Source organism: Lathyrus oleraceus, chromosome 5 (genome assembly GCF_024323335.1).
Source record: "Lathyrus oleraceus cultivar Zhongwan6 chromosome 5, CAAS_Psat_ZW6_1.0, whole genome shotgun sequence".
Classification (NCBI taxonomy): Eukaryota; Viridiplantae; Streptophyta; class Magnoliopsida; order Fabales; family Fabaceae; genus Lathyrus; species Lathyrus oleraceus.
Genome location: NC_066583.1, coordinates 641,219,839 through 641,225,704, shown reverse-complemented (window position 1 = coordinate 641,225,704; position 5,866 = coordinate 641,219,839). Strand labels below are relative to the sequence as shown.

The window sequence follows — 5,866 nt, the reverse complement described above, 5'->3', positions numbered from 1 at the left end:
AAGAGCGTTTAACGCTAATGGCGTTCACCATTAGCCTAATGGCGTTCGCCATATCAGTTTGACAGACAGTTTTTCCAGAATAGGAGCGTTTAACGCTAATGGCGTTCACCATTAGCCTAACGGCGTTCGCCATATCAGTTTGACGGACAGCTTTCGCGTTTTAAACTCCCAGATGTGATATCGTTGTAATGTTGTTGTTGTTTTGTTGAGTTGTATGTCATGCTATTCATGATGATGATAACATGACTATATGATGTTGTTGTTGCTATGTTGATTATGATGCATGTTTGGTGTGCATGCATTCATGAAAGGCCGATGCCTAGTGACGAACGGACTGAGTTCCAATGATGTTGTTGACTCCGGGCTTGTTGAGAGGCTTGGTTCCTTATGGGGAACTCGGATTCTATGGTGGTGAATCTGGGAGTAGTGATCCTGTAGTGGTCACAAAATGGGTATACCGAGTCGTGTTGAGTCATGCATGGGTGTGTGCATTGCAATTGATGTGTTGTTTTGTTGATATTCATGAGTTTGTGGATTATAATGATGATTGTGATGATTCGTGTTGACATATGTGCAAATTATTCATATTATATTCTGTCGTTATATTATTGTTTAATAATGTAATTCTCACCCCTTCTGCATGTGTTTATGTTCATCTATGATGAGCAATGTGCAGATAATGAGGAGTAGCTTTTGTTGAGGTGAAGAATAAGTGTAGAGTTATTCTACAGAGTCGAGTCAATGCTCTGGTCATGTGACACCGGGGTTATGGGATTCAATAGAGATTATATTATTATTTAAGTTGTGTATGAAGACTAAATTATTGATATGTTTTGTTGAAACATTTTTATAAATCGTTAATTGTGTTGTTGTCCGCTGCGAGGTTTTATTAAAATAAATGAAATATTTTTATGTTGTAAAGTGATGAGTGTTAAGTTGAATGAAATGTAAACTCTTCTACATGTTGTACTCTGATAAATTCTTTAAATATGTCGTTTGGGTAGAAGGGTGTTACAATTTGCATAAAGGAGTTGGAGGATTCCGGTCTTCATCTCAGTGTTCCTTCCACCACGAGCAAATTGGGCATTCTGCCTTGGACTATTTGTGGATATTTCGGTAGGAGTTTCATCCGCCATGTTTCCTTCACAAGTTTCTACACCCACTTATTCGATTTGAACAAGTGAAGAAGTAGATACTTCTTCTCTCCGGTTCCTCTCTTCGGCTAGTTTCCTTCTTCTTCGTGTTTTGCTATTGAGCTTTCAAAGTATTCTTTCAATTTCGGGATCGAATTGAAATTGCTCCTCGGTGGCCTTTCCTCGCATGCACTAGAATCTACAAAACTAACAAACCAAGTGAAACACAGGAGTGATAGTAGTAAAAAAAAACTTAGAACAATGAATTATTGCAATGCTTGTAATATCGAACACCAATCCCCGACAACGACGCCAATTTGTTGAAAAGTATATTTCCGACAAATATTTTTATATCGTATCCACAGAGATTGGTTGTTATTACAGCCATTCTATAATTCCAATTGTTATAAGTTTAAAATGTAACCAAGTTGTTTTGTTTGAATAGTTATCTTTTAAGTAAAATACACTAAGACAATGAAAATAGTTTTAGTCAAATATAAAAGTCTTGGCAAGATTGGAGTTCACTATCCAAATTTCTTATGTTTCCTTAATGACAACTATATGGACTTAAAATTATTGATGATATTCAAGTATCCTCTCAATATCATTTATTTCTAAATGATATTGTGATAATCACTATATTAATCGTTAAATGATTTCTCTACCTAACTATCAATATAGCAATCTTTAATGTTTGATACAAAAGAAGAGTAGTGTATAAATCTATTTCTACAACTTATTCACTACTTGAAAGCATATTTTAAGTCAAGACTTGAATAATCTTTCTCAACAATAACTCAAATCTGAATATTCAAAATAGGGCAAAAATATCAATCATTACATCAATAATCTTTTGTCTTATACAAGAGTCAAGAGGAATACATAAACAATAAGGAATAGCTACTACCTCCAATCTTGACAAAATGGGGTTTAGCTCCTCATCATCATATTTGTCAGCAAAATGAAATACCAAAGTAAGCTCTGTTTTTCTTCTCCAACTTGTGTATGATGATCTTTCCTTTTCTCCCATTAAGTGTTTAAAGAGTTCATCCTTTCCATAAATGTTTCATTTTGGTCTAAAACTAAAAAGTACTCTAAAATTTATACAAAACTGTCACACTTAAGTTGGGTTGAAAACATAACAATTGACCCAAACCAAATATCAATCTTGCTGTTTTCGCAAGGTTCGCGGCGCCAACCTTGGTCGTGGCGCGAACTGAAGCAATTTCAGCTTCTTTGCCTTGAAAGCTTCATTTAAACCATTTCTCCCAAGTTTTATTCTTCAAATGCTTCCAAATTGCCATTGAAACTTCTTCCAAATTATGCTTATGCAATCCAATGCTCCCTTGTCCAAAAACTCTACAAAACTAACAAATACGTGAAATATCTACTCAAAACATAATTAATTAAACTTAATTGCATTTTTACTAAATTGTGAGGCTAAAAGTGTGTAATTCAATAAGAAAATGGTAAAAGGGACCAATAAAAATATTTGAAAAGTAGTGATAATTGGTCCCTAACAGTCATCAATGTTGGGCACAAAGCCCAAGTTTCAAGAGCTGCCTCCACTTGTGGTTTGATTGATTGAGCCACCTTGAGTTGCAGAGAAACCCTGGCTTCCACTAGATGCAAGCACCAAGCTTGGAATCTAAGATACATGTCCTCTTGCATGCAGATGAATTGAAATGTATGTATGGCTATGCATATGATTAGGGTTAGTGACCTAGATGAACTTTGTGAATGGTATGGTGAATTTTGGGGTATGACAATAGTAGACTTCGACTCTCCATCATTTGATGTTTGGGCCATAATATGTCACAAAGGAGAGGACTTTCCTATTACCACATTATGTGATATGACCCTGCCGGGGAGAAAATTATGTGATCTGATAAGAAGTTAGTTAGATGTCTTCGTGTATCAAGCGTTTACTATTGACTATAGATCGTCCTTTAGAAATTTTCAAGTAACCAAAGCAATGCATAACGTTTTCCTTTTATTTATCTTTTTATTATTCTCGATGTTTAGAGGCATTATGTGATCAAGATAAACAGTTATTTTTCAAACAAAATACGAGAACTGAAAATGAAAAGAAATGGATACGAGAAAAGTAAACTTTATTAATTATGGAAAAGTTTGTACATATGATGTGTGTACAAGGATGCAAACTCCTTAAAGAAGAAATTGAAAAAATTGAAAAACAAAGGTAAATGGCAATAGGAAGTTTGTGTGATTTTCCATTGGTTACAACATTGTCTACCATCCATTGTAAGATCTGGGTCCTAACATTTTGCTTCGGTTGACGATGATTGGATCGATCTTCTGCTGTTTGAGATCAAGTTGTTGTGAAGTAGGCTTAAGTGTTGCAATCAAATGCCTTTATCCATAATTTTTGCCTGGACATTTTTTTTCGTCCACCGGGATACCCATTTTTGCCTAAGTCGCCCTTTCGGGTTTTCAACTTAGCGGACTTTTGTATTTTTTGTTTCGATCCCTAAATTTTGCATGGACATTTATTTTTTGGTCCATCGAGATACCCATTTCTTCCTAGATTGTCCTTGCGGATGTCGATCTAGCGAACTCTTTATTAATTTTTTTCAGGCATAATATTTTTTGACTGCGTCAGAGTTCACTGGAAGTGCCAACTCCTCCCCATCCATGGTGGTGAGGACTAGGGCTCCGCCTGAGAAGACCTTCTTGACGATAAAAGGGTCCTTCGTAGTTAGGAGCCCACTTGCCTCGTGGATATGAGTGTATAAGAGAGTATTTATTGAGCACGAGTTCACCTTCATGGTACGCATGAGGGTGAACCTTCTTGTCAAAATCTCTTATGTGACGTATTTGGTACAGTTGACAATGGCAGACATCTGTCAAGCGCTTTTCTTCAATGAGATTCAGCTTATCATATCTGAATTGAACCCATTCGAATTCATCAAGATCGACTTCCATTATAACCCTTAATGAAGAAATTTCAACCTCAATCAGCAAAACAACTTCCATTCCGTACACAAGTGAGAATGAAGTTGCCCCACTAGAAGTAGGAATTGGAGTTCTATAGCCATGCAGAGCAAACAAAAGCATCCCACGCCAATCCTTTTAAGTCTTGACCATCTTCTTGATGTTTTTGTTTGCTGCTTCTACGACACCAATCATCTTGGGCCGGTATGGTGAAGAGTTGTGGTGCTCGATCTTGAATTCTTGACACAACTTTCTTATCATCTTGTTGTTCAGGTTACTGGTATTATCGATGATAATCTTGCTAGGAACACCATAGTGACATATTATTTATTTCTAGATGAACCTTGTAACCACTTGTCGTGTGACATTTGCATATGAAGAAACTTCGCCCCATTTCGTGAAGTAACCAATAGCAACCATAATGAAACGATGACCGTTAGAAGCTTTCGGCTCGATCATTCCAATCATATCAATACCCCCACATAGAGAAGGGCCAAAGAGAGGTTAAGACATTCAATAAAGTTGGTGGCACATGAATCTTGTCACATAGATTAGTCATTTGTGACATCTCTTGACAAAGTTGTAACAATCAACCTCCATTGTTGTCAAGTAGTAGCCAGCTCGATGGACCTTTTTGGTCATGGCAAACTCTTTAGCATGTACTCCTTCACAACCCTCATGTATGGATTTTATGATCGTGTTTGTTTCGTCTCTATCCACGTATCTGAGCAAAACAGAATCATAATTCCTCTTGTACAACACGTCCTCATTCAAGAAGAACTTGGTACAAAGCCTTCTCAGAGCCTTCTTATCAGTGATGGACACTTTCTTGGGATATTCTTGCTTTTCCAAATATCTCTTAATGTCTTAGAACCTAGGTTTACCATCAGATTCTGCCTCGATTGCTAGATAATGTGCTGGTTCATCCAAGTGGTCAATGTGAATAGCGGGTGGTTCGTTTCTCCAGTTGACTTTGAACACAAAATTGAGGAGTCGAGCATTGCATGCACATATGCATTGAGTATGAGTTATTTGTTTATATGAGTTGATGTGAGTGATTAATTTGCTTGTATGAGTTGATTAGTATAAATTTATGATATGAATGTTGCTCTGGTAGTTTAAAAGTCACAATTCAAAGAAATTATCTCCTCAATCCCAAAATAATTATCGCATCATATAAGAAAAAATAATATAATTTATTTTGTAACAAAATATTTTCTAAATAATATTTATAAAGATATTAAATTTAGTAGTCCAGTTTAAAATGATTATTGAAAAATAATTAGATTAAAAATTTATGTTAAATATTTTAAATACTATTTATAAATAAAAATATATATTTTACTAATATGCATCTCAATCTCAATAGAGAAATACAACATTCAATTATGAACAGAAAAAAGAGCACATACGAGTGTTATAGTTTCAGTATTAATAACGACTGATTGATATGTATAATAATCTATCAAGAGAAACATCAACATCAAATTGTCGTTGTAGTATAGTGGTGAGTATTCCCGCCTGTCACGCGGGTGACCCGGGTTCGATCCCCGGCAACGGCGCATTTTATTCGTTTTTCGATCATTTCGTTTTGCATCCATACTGGACCGGATTTTAAATTATTCTGGGCCCAATTAACTGTTTCATAAAAATAAACTACAACATACTCGTGTACCCCCACACTAAACAAACTATACCCCTGCATTTTCTTTATAAATATGTTTGTTTATTAATCAAATCATTTATATATTCAACATTAGATAAAAATTGTTAAAACT

General features: G+C 35.5%; 1 non-coding gene across 1 annotated transcript; it reads left to right on the top strand.

Annotated features, from left to right (window-relative positions):
* The first annotated feature begins 5,578 nt into the window (after positions 1-5,578).
* TRNAD-GUC (transfer RNA aspartic acid (anticodon GUC)) lies at positions 5,579-5,650 on the top strand. Its single transcript has one exon. It is a non-coding gene; the product is annotated as a tRNA-Asp (tRNA).
* The last annotated feature ends 216 nt before the right edge of the window (positions 5,651-5,866 follow it).